The sequence below is a fragment of the Polyodon spathula genome, chromosome 41 (genome assembly GCF_017654505.1).
Source record: "Polyodon spathula isolate WHYD16114869_AA chromosome 41, ASM1765450v1, whole genome shotgun sequence".
Classification (NCBI taxonomy): Eukaryota; Metazoa; Chordata; class Actinopteri; order Acipenseriformes; family Polyodontidae; genus Polyodon; species Polyodon spathula.
In genome coordinates this window covers 1651447-1664927 of record NC_054574.1, presented here as the reverse complement: position 1 = coordinate 1664927, position 13481 = coordinate 1651447, and the positions used below count along the sequence as shown (strand labels likewise).

The 13481-nt window shown below is 37.6% G+C and overlaps 1 long non-coding RNA gene across 1 annotated transcript; it reads right to left on the bottom strand.

Annotated features, from left to right (window-relative positions):
* Positions 1-853: 853 nt before the first annotated feature.
* On the bottom strand, positions 854-6128 carry LOC121305111. The gene is made up of 3 exons (XR_005948035.1): positions 5809-6128; positions 5034-5097; positions 854-918 (listed from the first exon to the last, which is right to left on the bottom strand). It is a non-coding gene; the product is annotated as an uncharacterized LOC121305111 (long non-coding RNA).
* Positions 6129-13481: the final 7353 nt, after the last annotated feature.

Genomic DNA, 13481 nt, shown 5'->3' with positions numbered 1-13481 from the left:
GACCCTAAGCTCTGCAAAGACTTGGCCCTGATTATCTCCACAAGATAATCTCTATGGCTGCAACTGTTCCAGCTGCGGAAGTCCCATAGGAAGAGATGTTGTCCTTTTTAAGATTAGAGTTCTGTGGATCAGCTCAGCTGGAGGTTCAGATGCTCTCACTGTATCGAAAGGGGATGTGAAGGCCCTGTGTAAGCACACATTGCATTGTATTGTTTCCAGAGATGACATCACGCATTTCCGTATATTATTATTTGATTGGCCTCTGGGGGGGTCAGGTACTGTAAATGAATCCCCCAGATTCTTGTAAGGTCACCTAAAAGGCAAGGTTTTAAAAATGCAAGCCATTAAAATGTTTGAAGAGCAAGGACTCCAAAAGCTGAAGATGTCGGAGGTTCTCAGATAAAGTACATCAGGGGGAATCCATATTGAGGCTGTGTGTTAAAAACGTATTCAAACTGAAAACCGTACAGAGTTCAGATAAAGAGTGTTCCCTTCATGTACTGCACTGCCCAGATGCATGCAAAAGTTCACTGCAATGGCTGATAAGTGTGCAATACTTATTTTGTAAAATATATCCTTCCATACAAGTCCATAGTCAGTTATAGAGGCTATATTATATAGATGCGCCAGTCTGGAGAAATCAGTTTGCTATAAATGTCAATACCCAACTCCCCAGAAGGAATTAGAGGCAGTAATCATAATGGAATGTCATCTGTCAATCCAGGCCAATCTAATCAGACTCTACACTGTCAAAATGGTTTCCAACTCTCTATTGACGGTGTTATAGCAGGTGTTCCTATTTTGGGTTTTTATTGATTAGCCACAGCATATCTCCCCAATTGATTCATCTTACCTTTGCAGATGTGGTCAGGGTTTGTGTTTGGTCCATCTAATGAAAGTTATTCAAGCTCACAACATCTACAGTAGAAAGAAAAAGTCTAATCAGTTGGACTGATTAGTATGCAAAGCTCCAAATGTAATTATCATGTCCATTTAGTGATGTTTTCAATCTGTATGAATGGTTCTTAGAAGGAGAAAAGCCCATTCAGTCCAACAAGGCTTGTCCCTTGTTAGCACACCATTCACCCTGCTGCGGGAACGCATTTCAAAGCACAGAATCTTGTCTTTTTTAAAGTTGCCAGTGTTTTAGATCCCACTACTTCACCTGGTCGGCTATTCCATGCATTTATAACACTGTAAACAAGAACTTCCTATCTTCTGTTCTAAACTCACTTTTAATCAGCTTCCATGTATGCCCTCTTGTTCTTCTCTCTGTGCTGCATTTGAAGTCGTGTCTTGGGTTGACTTTATCTAGACCATGTATGATTTTAAAGACTTCAATCAGGTCCCCTCTTTCCCTTCTCTTTTCTAGGCTGAAGGGATTTCATTATTTTAACCTGTCCTAGCTCATGTCATTAAGTTCTGAGTAATTCATATTACATTTACTGAAATAAGGTACTTTTATCTGAGTTCAGAAGATGCTCTTTAGTTCAGGTCGTCTGCCACAGCAGTACTGTAAGATCCAGTGGCATCTAGTGATCTGTAACTTTGGATCAATTTGCCTTTTGTTTTGCTGGCAATGCACAGCTGTTATTAACAGAATCCTATTGTATTGCTTTCACTCCAAAAATATCGAGGCCAGTAAACAAGCCTGCTGCTCACATGGCAGACCAATTGAAAGGGTGGAGGGATGGGGTGTTTACTTCCCTGATGCTTCTCAAGATTTTAGAGCAGATTTCGCAGAACACCGTAGATGTAAACTAATGGAAAAAACATCTCCAGGATTTCAGTGTATTATAGCAAGGATCCTGTGAACTTTGGTTCACCTACCTTTTAGAGAAAGGAGGGGTTGAAAATGAGAACCATGATATCAAATCGTACTGTGTTTTGTATTTGCTCTTATTAGGACTGAAGTCATTGTATTTTGTATCTTGCTCTTAATTGTACTGTAATTCTTGATATGTATTTTTTTGTATAAAACTGTAAGTTGCCCTAGGTAAGGGTGTCTGCTAAGAAATAATAATAATAATAATAATAATAATAATAATAATAATAATAATAATAATAATAATAATAATAATGTTCCAATATTTTTAAAGGAGTTATATCCAATTACTTTTGAATGGTTTAAAAAGAGCTGGCTGGATCCTTCTAGAATATATAATTAACTCAAAGATAAGAACTGTCAAGGCAAAATGATGATCAGATTTAATTAGGACTCCTCATGTATTCAATGCAGGGAAAATCCTATATTAGCCCAGAGCAAGACCCCATTCAGTAGCATTGATCTTGATCTCACAAGCTGACGTGATCCATGCTCTGAGGGTCTCTGAAAAACCAATTGCTGTTTGGTCACATTCAGGAGTCTCTGCCTTTTGAAGACAGTTCTTATTTTTCAATATATCCTACACTGCACTTCCATATACTGGAAGGTAAGCATGTATTTACAATTTAATATCTCTTTTATATTGGATGCTTTGTTATAAGGTATAAAAATCATGTGTTAGTTTTAAGAGAGTGATATAAATATACAATGTAACTAGATCTATTATGCAGGCTTGGTACTTTAGCAAGAAGAGAAAAGGCAGGACTGCACATTCATTATAAATGATTTATTACAGAATAAAACAGTATAGATGTAACATCTGATTTTAAAAGAAAAAAAAGGGGAACACTTGATAGAGAGTCTGTAAACAGTAAACAGTTGCTATATCTGTGATCATTTCCTATCCACACTGAGGAAGAGGGAGACACTTTATCCAACTAGGATAATTGTGGCAGCTCCTGTAATGTGTTGTTATACCATACATTGCTGCATGCAGCCTGATTACCAAAACTACAACATCGCCTCATGAAACCAAACCAAACCGGCTTGGCTTTTATAAGTAAACTATAACATTACACACTGAACGGAAGTGAAACCTGTGAGCAGGTCAAAAACAATCACAACCCCACATTCTCTGGATAAGTGAGCCTGATTGCTTTTCCTCTGCAGGGAAAGCATGCTCAAATATTGACGGCCCATTAACTTCAAGTCAGACAGCCTGTCGTGGATATCAAAGATATTTTGCTTTAAAGTTGTATTAACTGGCAGATTATTCACTCGTACATAGATAGCATCTTCGAGTATGGAAGTCTTTACTCTAATGGGCGTGTTTGCTTTAAGAGATCAATTAAGGTGGAAAAAAAGCCATTAGCTTTGTAGTCCAGTTTATCAACAAATCTATATTTAGAGACGGCTCCGAGAGAGATCAAATTTTTAATGCCACAGCTAACTGGGAACCCTGGATTACCAATCTCCACTTCCCAATACTATTACAGGCTTCCTGTTTTCTCCTTTTATTATGATTGTTGTGCTTGTTTTGTTGACTATAATGGCGTCCCATGAGTCATAATGGCGTCACAATAATTTCAATCAGAGCAGAGACAAAACAAGCATGCATGAGTTCTGTGAGAATGTCAATCCCTACACCAGGAGGACTCTTGTTAGCTTTTACAAAGCGGACGGTTTAGGTAAAACATCTTTTGATTCATGCAGGCTTTCCTGTAGCTTGGCAACATGGCTGGTAGGGGTGTGGCATACTCAAGTAATTACCTTTAAGAAGTATTCATTGACAGGCGTTAAATTCATTCATTAATGTGCTGATTTCCAAAAAGGGAACACTGACCTTTCATCACCTTGCCATTGGTTGGTAGTCAGTTGTAAATTAATCTTTCAGATCTCTAGTCACAAAAATTTAAGGACCGATTTAGGATTTTTTTTTTTTTTTGGAGTGATATTTTAAAGCCATTAATCCAATCAAGTTTTCAAGTTCTTTCAAATTCATGAAACCCTTTTTTTCAACTGTTTTAGACAGGGTTTATCCTCGGGTTTTTTTTTTTGTAAGCACTGTGTAATCGAAGAGATTGTTTCTAAACACTCTTCAAAGGAAAGTCCTTAAAAAAAAAACATTCCTTGAAAAATAGTTTTGTGTTTACGACCCTTAGTGTTTCACGCTGTCACAGTTGTAAGCAGTTCTGTTAACAACAGGCAAAGCTCTTGTGACAACATCATATAAACTGATATAGAGCAACAGCAACTAAATATACAGAATGGTATCTAAAACTAATAACTATTCATTTTTTGTAGAAATTGTTCTCCAGTATACAGATGTCTTCCCATGCGTAGAACATACATTATAAATCATTTGACAGAAATCAATCCATCTCTACCAAGGGTGTGTATAACTTGTCTATACATGAAGTACAACATCCAGGGCATATGACAGAATCACACAGTTAAAGAAACAGCAACACATAGTTTTTGCGATTTTGAATGAGTTAATATGTCATGTGTACGGTGTCTCTTTTTTGCTTCAGAAACTGGAAGTAGGAAATTATGATCACACAGGCTGTACTGTGATGCCTTTGTCATCAACCAAGCGATTGTTTTTGTCGTCCTGTGGACTGTGCTTGCAAATACAGACTTCTCTAAAACTTACAGTTTTCACACCAACTCTAACATTTTTAAAAAATGCATTTTTTTTTTCTCTTTGAGTCTCAGCTTTTCCATGCATGTACACTGTAAAATGTTTTTATAAATGATGTTCACATGAAGTGCAGCTCACTGTGTAGAGGACTGTGTGACGAGCTCTGAGCTCTTCCTTCATTCCCGTCGGGAGTATTTCTATTTGCTATGGTCTACTAAGTGAGCAGTGAGTTCCCTGACAATACACTGATATGCTAGCTGGCTCGAACACACAACAGGATTTCCATAGAGAAATGCTGCTTGGAGTTGTCAATGATGAACACTGCTTTAAAATTATATCTATTTTTTAAAGCATTATCACTGCAACCCAAGACGTGATTAGTTTTTTTGGCATTGCTGGTAAGTCTGGCAACTGTAGTTATAATAAAGGCTGGGAACATTTTATTGTTTCTCAAAAAGGGTTGAAGAAAATTGTCTGCTTTCAGGTTAATTATGTACTGTATGGAAATTGGTTTAGACAAACAAACACACAAAAAAATGACCTGACAAGAGGCAATATATTTACCAAGTAACTTTATCTTCTATCTTTCTCACTGCTGTCGTGACTCCAGTATAGATGTTAGGAAGATCTGGTGTAATAAACAATGTAACATTTGATTTAGTATCTGGGACAGGCAGGCAATAAAGAGAAGAGCAGCAGTGCTTTCATGTGAAGGAGTAAGATGTTTCATTCCTCTATCTGACACTTTATTATTCTCCAGAGCTCCATAGAACACGTAACAATGCAATTATACCAGCACTCCCTGATCTATATTTCTATACATAGATTATTGCAGCTATCAAGTTCTCAGTGTGATTTAGGTTTTAAAACCTTTAAATTCTCGGCATAGGTGTAGAAAGATGGGCCAGGCTCAGAGAGACGGGCCAATGTAAAACTGTGCTACATTCTTTCAAACACATGAAATGCTCTCTTAGAGCCAGTCATTGCTTGTTCTCGAGACCCTACCCTAACCCTCATTAAGAACTGATTTAAATCTTAAGCTCAGTATTTGAATTATTTCAGCTGACCCATTGCTGAAAAGCCTGGCTCGTCTTTCCCATGCCAAATTCTCTTTACTGTGAGACTGAACTTTTCACACAGGGTCTAATTATCGCAAATGTGGATTAAACACACACACACACACACACACACACACACACACACACACACACACACACACACACACACACACGAGCATGGGTCCCACGGGTAAAAACTAAACAATCAGTCCCTAATCATTCTTTGAGAAAATGCAACACACTGCTACAGTACAGTACAGACAAAAAAATAGAAAACTTACCCTCTCCACATTTTTGTATTAGTGGGCTGCCCCTCTCAAGTTTTCGTAAAAGTCATCCCAAGACAAGCAGCTCTGACAGACCTTGACTGAGGGCTGATACTAGGAGCTTGCTTGGCAGGTGTGCTGTCCAAGATGTTTGCGAGGAACAGTTTCAAAGGAGACTTCATAGCAGATTTCCAACCCCTGAAGGGATTAGAGGCGGTACTCTTTGAGGGTTTGTCAGTAACACTTATCCAGGCTGCCACTAGTGTCCAGACTCTCTATTGACAGTTTTATGGCAGGTGTTTTTACTGTGAACCACTCCAACTACTAATACATTGGACCAGCTTTAACTAAGCATTTACCATAGTGCAATACTGGCCAGTGTTGCCAGACACCCCCACCTCCACCCCCTCTACATGAATGCAATAAAACCTTGGTCACCTGAGTTTGCTGGTTTTAGCTATAACATATTATAAGTAACTTGAACTCTGCAACTGTTTAAGAGCTGAAAACAATTACAAGGGTCTAATTAAGCAAATGTCTCAGTTCAATTAAGGGTGTAGTTAAGTAACTGAGAGCTGTATAATATATTATTAATAATATTTGGAAAATACTTCTAAAAAAACGGAAGCCTGTGGTTGTTACTGTATTGAAAGCCTGCAGATCTAATAACCACACAGCAAAGTCTCTGTTGAGTTCATACTGTGACACTGCTGGCCTGAAAGAATATTCACGTGTGTCTGTTTTTGCCCGTAAGTAGTTTTAGCAGCCTGGGTTGAGCTGTCTTCTGCCTTGCTCTTTGAGTTAACACCACGCTCATGAAGCAGAGGATCACAAAGTGAAGATGTTGAGGTCTGCAAGCTGAAGCTTTTTACTCTTCTTATGTGACCTGAACCATCTTTGTTGCACTTGGCCTGTTGCTCTTCAAGGCAGTCTGCAATAATAATCCAACATTATTTTTATATTATGTTGACATCTAGGCATTAAAATAAGTGATTTATATGAAGCAGTATATAACTGTATGCCTGTTGGTTTACGATCTATATCTAACTGATATGTTTACACTCAGACTATTCAAATGTGTTTAATAAATAACAGGCGTGTATATTTCATTTTGTTAATGAATAAACTGTGGCTGTGAAGCTGGTTGCCTATTGCTTTTTCAGCTTGTACTGATGGAAATCCTGAGTTCTGTCTTGCAAAACAGTAAATTATATCAGATCAATAACCTTTCCTTTTAACCACCCTTCAATTATATTTATAGTATAATAGTCTGTGTCTGTGTAATGATGGAACAATGCTTTCTATAGTTTTAGCTACCCCAGGACAAACAAAACTATCTAATAAGAGATAAACTACATTTGAATTAAATGTGACTATATTGTATGTTCAATCAGCTACTGTAAATGTAAGTCTCAAGTGGGAAGGTAAAGTTGGTTGCCAATTGCAAATAAGAAATGCAAATATAGTCACATTTAATACAAATATAGTTTATCGTTTATTAGATAGTTCTGCTCTGGGGTGGCTAAAACTATAAAAGGCCTTATTGTCTACATAAATGAAAAGCGGGGTTACAGAACTGTCACTATATCCTATAAAGGACTGCCCAAGCACACTGGTGAAGCAGCTGCTCAACATGTTCATGCAGAACTAACTGATTTACTGTGTGTTTAGAAGGTTTAGAAGATGGAGGTTTTCTATCTTCCCTCAAACAACCTAAAGCTGTTTTATGAAAGAGCACAATATAACCAAATAATGGATAAATGACTGTGTTGTAATTTCCTACGTTACTAATAATAATTATACTGTCGCATTAAACATTAACAATGTGAGGTGATTTACCTTTCATTCTGACAATAGATACCGATGTATAAATATCTAGTTCATATATATATATATATATATATATATATATATATTATATATATATATATATATATATATATATATATATATACTGTATCTATTTAGAGTGCATGTGTATTACTGTGTATAAAAGGCTCAGATAGCATTATTATAATCCCTGTTTGTATACAGATTACTACAATTCTACAGTACAATGTATTGAAAATGAAACTGTATAAACAAACCAAACTTGGCTGTGACAGTATGAAAAAACCTTTCAAATACAATGCAAACTGGAAACACTTGTTTTCCCTCGCTCCCTATTGTAAACTATATAGTCAGCCAAACTCTGTCTTATGAAAGGTAAATGCCTTTACATGTTTAATCATTACTCTGTAACAATCCTATTTTTAATATAACATTTATGGCATATAAAACATAGGCTTATACAGTACGCTGTAAATCTATTCGTACTTCTTAATGATAAATCAGTTTTTACTTTCCCAGTATGTTTTTAAACAGGGTTGTGTAAATGTATTCTTGAGCTTAGAGGAAAGTCAATATAACCTGGTAACATCAAACATACAGTCTACCCTATAAGAAATACACATTTGTATGTTCTTTTCAGATATTTTACCTGCTGTGTTATCGCAGATAGATCTTGGAAAACTTGTTTGGCAGTAGGCCGAGTGTAAATGTAACAGTAGCCTTTGACTTTCTTTGGCCTTACAAACCAAATCCCATTGAGATCAATGCAAACTACAACGCCAAGGATCCCTAAGGAAATACAAACCTGTCCCAGAACTTGTTGTATAGATGATAAAGGTTTGCATTTAATAGATTTAAACACTATATATTATTCAATACCAGTGAGGCAACACTTTATCGTTCAATATTAAACTACTTGAGCACGTTTGACTTCAGTAACCCATACCCTTGCCCCTTAAAATGCAGATTCCTTTTTCTTTTACTCTTTTTAAAGCTAACCCTTAAACAGTTAAATGCAAGCTCTAGGCCTTATGTAACTGACCCCAGCCCCCAGTTTTATTTTCCATGCTGCTTCCTCAGCTGTAATAGAGCTTGAAAACATAATTTCTAACCTCCTATGATTGCAAGTGCTAGCAGGAGAATGCCTGTTTGGTGACATACTAGAAGGCAGATTCCAACAAGGGAGGAAGCTGTAACTTTGAGGAATGTAAACAAACTGTGCAGTCAACAAGGTCTCCCCTATCATTAGATAGTAAAACACAAACATAGGAACTTAAAAAGTGTATAGTATAGATGGCTAAAGTGACCAGGACTGTGGGAAACAGAAGCCTCAAAGCAGCCTTTATAAAAGTTTCCCATAGTAAAAGCATAGCGTAACAAAGCATAGTGAAGCATAGGTAAGCATTGTGGTATGGTAAAGCACATTACCATACCTCGCTATTCTTTACAACTCCCCAATTTGGAATGCCCAATTATTATTTTTATCCCGGTTCACCGCTGGGTGAACCGGTGGCAGACACACACGTCCTCCCAAACGTGTCCTGGCAATCCGGCTTTTTTCGCACTGCAGGTCAAAAGCGAAGCCACTAGACCCATAGTGCCGGAGGACAACACAGATCTGAGTGGCTTCTAAAGCAGACCCGCAGATGCCCTGTCGGCCACATTATCTTCATTACCTTCACCCCAGCAATAAAGTCTAGAAAATGAAAGAAGACACTTTACTGTATAAATGACAATACAAGACTGTTCTGAGCATACCTGAAACAGCTTTAAAAGATGGATTCACCACATCCCCTAAGTAAACTGTGTTGAAAATGGTCCTTGATTTAATTTATATATCTCAGTTAAGATGATAGCATCATTCTTGACCTTATTAAAATAAATAAATCATGCATTACCATTACAAAAATTAACTTTCTGTGTACCTTACCGTGCCCATGTCTAGCTAACCATTATCTTTTAGAGGTGTCTCATGAAGCAGAAGAACATAAGAACATTTACGAATGAGAGGAGGCCATTTAGCCCATCAGTGCTTGTCCAGTTCATAGAAGTTGATTTCTCTCAAACTTTGTCCAACTGGGATTTAAAGGCGGCCAGTGATTCAGCATCAACAACATGACTAGGTAACCCATTCCATATTCTCCCACTCTGTGCATAGAAGTGTCTCCTACCCTCTGTCCTAAGTCTGTGTCTCCACTTCATTTCCAGTCGTGTCCTCTGGTCCTTGTTTCTGTGCTGCGCTTAAAGTATTGATTATACATTGCTTGGCATATATCTTTATAGAGCTTTTATTATGCACAAGTGGGTTTTAAAAGAGAAGAGAAGAATTATGTGGGGGTTTTGCTGTAGATAAGGGATCTCATTTGAAATAAGGCTGAGATGACAAGGTCTCCTTCAGAAGGGCTTTGCCATGGTCAGATTATCCTATTGAAGTTCGCTTGGTCAGTGAACGTAAACGCTAAGGCGTGATGTCACATCCGCAATACGAAATAAGACAAGTGACCCCTGACAAAGTGTGTTGTCAGCTACCCCTCAATTCCTATTAAACTCTAATGTCAATTATTAATAGCCCCCAATGTGGTACATGTTTTAACTAAAGTGTGCTTGCCTTTCACAGGTTACATAAAGCCCTCAACAATACACAAGGGAGGCACACCATGCATTTTTAAAAAGCTGTAACTCCTAATAGGTCTCTGTACTGTATACTGCTGGAGCAGCTGCAGGACGCCACAAATAGGTTGTTTTTCTCCCCCAAAGCCTTCAGAAGATGTAGTAGTAGTACAGTTTTTCATTAAGTATATGGAAAACTACAAAGCGGTATGTAATTCAATATGTTAATATAACATTATTCAACAGGTTTCGATTTTGTGAAGCACAATGAATTAATTATACCGGGTGATGCAGCTCTTTTGGAAATAGCTGTGCAGTAAGCACTTGTCTTTCACAGCCAGGCAATGCCCTCTTATCAGGGTTCTATTCTAAATACAGGGTTCTAAAAGATATAGCGAGAGAGAGATTGTAGGCGTGGAAACGGCAGTGCCAAGCCTGTGGTGTGGGTGACACTTCTTAATAATTGCATTGCATACAAATATTCAATACCCCAGAAATGAGCACCAGATAAGAGTAGAAGAACAATAGGTGTTTTGTAAAAATGTATCCAGTAAATGTACCCTTTGGCAAACTGGACTGTTTGATTCCCTGATAATGTAAGAGTGCACAGACGTCTAGACTATGGAAGAATGCATTACGCATTCTAATCAAGGAGCTGGCTGTAACAAACTCCACCCTCACACTGAATTTACAGGCAGCGGCAAAGGCTGTAAGAGCAAACTGTTACTCACGCTGTGTAACCCCGGGACGACGTCAGCCCCGTATTCGCTCTGAATGATCGGTTTCTGATACTTCTTGTACCAATCCTCAAACTGAGTGTTCAGCTAGATCTGAATGACCTCCAGGTGTCCCGGGTCGTGGTACCAAGAGAAGTAGCTGTTCACACAAATCACATCTACATACGAGGCCTGTGAAGCAGCAGAGAGTCAAGCATTACTTACCGGAGCCAGGCGCCACGACACAAAAGATTTATACCGAGTAACTTCTAATGCTCTTGCCAAGTAATATCGCCCACAGGAGGCTGTTTTCAAAACAGTGCGCTTTCAGCGACTGTGCTCACTTAAACTTAAAAAAAAGTTTGAAATGTGCTTTATTTTTGTTACTCAACTTAAATATTCATTGTAAAGTTTTTAGTTCTGGAGCTTTGTCAGCAGAGACTTACTCAAGGCAAGTCTTCCAGATTTGGAAATAACTCACTTAGTGTGCAAAAGAGGCTGTTAGCACTGAGCAGAGGGAACACAGATTAACTAGGGGAATGCAAAACCTTTGGCCATAGTGGTATCTTACAAAACAACCGAGCTCTGTTCCTGGCCAGGCCATTTATAATTCAACAGATCTGTTAATGCACTTTGTTAAATATTTACAAATTCACAATAAAACATTTTGAATTTGTGCATTTTCTTTTTCATTTTGGAAAGAATACAGGCTTTTCACCCTCAATATGGAATAGTTTTAAAAGCCTTACTGAGCTAGAACGCCACACATATTTAATACATCCTGTGCATAAAGAAAATGCAGTAAGCGGCACACACACGTTTGTAAATGTGTTAAGCGAATGACATCCCTGTGTACTGTAATCATTTAAAGAGGAGTGGCTTTCAGTTATGATGGGCAGGACAGCAAACGTGTCTGCCCTCAATACAGTGCAAATAGGAGACAACTGGCCCTGTATCCAAGTCATATTAGGAGCAGTTTGAAAGGAATGGGTGGTATTTTTTAGAAACAGGTTTTGCATTAGAGTTTCACAATTTGCAGTAGTATTTTTTTCTTACTGACACATCCCCAGTGGAAATATAAAGCACATACATTCTCCCTAGTTCGTTTTGCATTTATCCGACATAAAAAAAAAAATAAAGTTTTCCATTTTTTTTTGTATATTTTTTTTACTGCATGTATTCCATTTTTGTATACAATTGTCTATGCTATTATGTTATATACAGACCTCTATTAGTACTTTCCCATATGAAAAATGATTTAATCTGAAATAAAATAATATTTCATATCAACAATAACTATGTAGCTCCGGGGGTAGGGGGAGTGACCATAGTAAGTATTGGTCTCTGCTGCCTCCTGGTGGTCATTAGTTGTAATGGCACTTAATATGGTCAAAAAAATAATTTTTACATACAATTAAAATCACTCTGCCACAGTAAATATTACTACCACTACCAATAATAACCACAGACGTGTATCAGTTCTCAAGCTTGCAAAATCGCCAAGGATTTTTTATTTTTTTATTTTCCCGTAGCACTTCTGACAGCATTGCGGCAACTAAAACTACTCAACACTTCTGTATTATATATATATATATATATATATATATATATATATATATATATATATATATATATATATATATATATATATATATATGCACAAAAAATAAGTTTTACATATGTCTTCTTTGGAAGATTTGGGTAGCAGTGCGCTCCATTTCCTATCATGTGACTGGCTGTCAGGTGATTTCACAATTCTCTACAGAATCACGCTATGAGTGGAGGTAGCTCTTCCTAAGTAGCTGATAGACGATGGGTAGGGACTGGAAGTTTATTTTCTTCTCTCTGCTATGGAGCTGCTGCCTGGCGTTAGAGGGAGGGATGTTGACCCCGAAGGAGTCCCGCTCTAGAGAGCTCAAGGAAGTGAACGGCGTGTGGAAGTTTCGGGCAGACTTTTCAGAAAACAGGAACCGGGGGTTCGAACAGCGCTGGTTCACAAAAAGCCTTTCGGAGGTAAAATAAAGCAATGCATGCATAGCAATGCCTTTTAAGTTGCATAAGAAAAACAACGTTATATGTTATCGTTATGTTTTATTAAGTTACCGCACCATTCATTTCAAAGTTGCAACATATCAGAAACTTCTATGCAATGTCTCTTCCCTTGTTGAGTCAGCAAAAAATAAATTTAAAAAAATTTAAATAATTGCGCTCGGCTCGGACAAGTTTTTCAACATATTTTTTTCTAGAATGGCTGCACAAATAAATATTGTTGTTACGATTTCGTATATTGCGTTTTAATGAACAATAGAATATTGTATTACACTATTCGTTTTTTTTTCATTCGTTCATAGCGTATTGCTTTACAGAGAAAATGCCCCCGTTTTGTTTCAATACACGAATGCTGCAGTAAAAATGTAACTGCGTTTAGAAGACTGTTGCCTGGAAGCGCTTTTTGAAACTTGATTTGGAGCCGGTAAGGCTGCCTACACAGCATTGTGTGGTTGGAGCATAAGCGGGACATGTTGCCTGGGT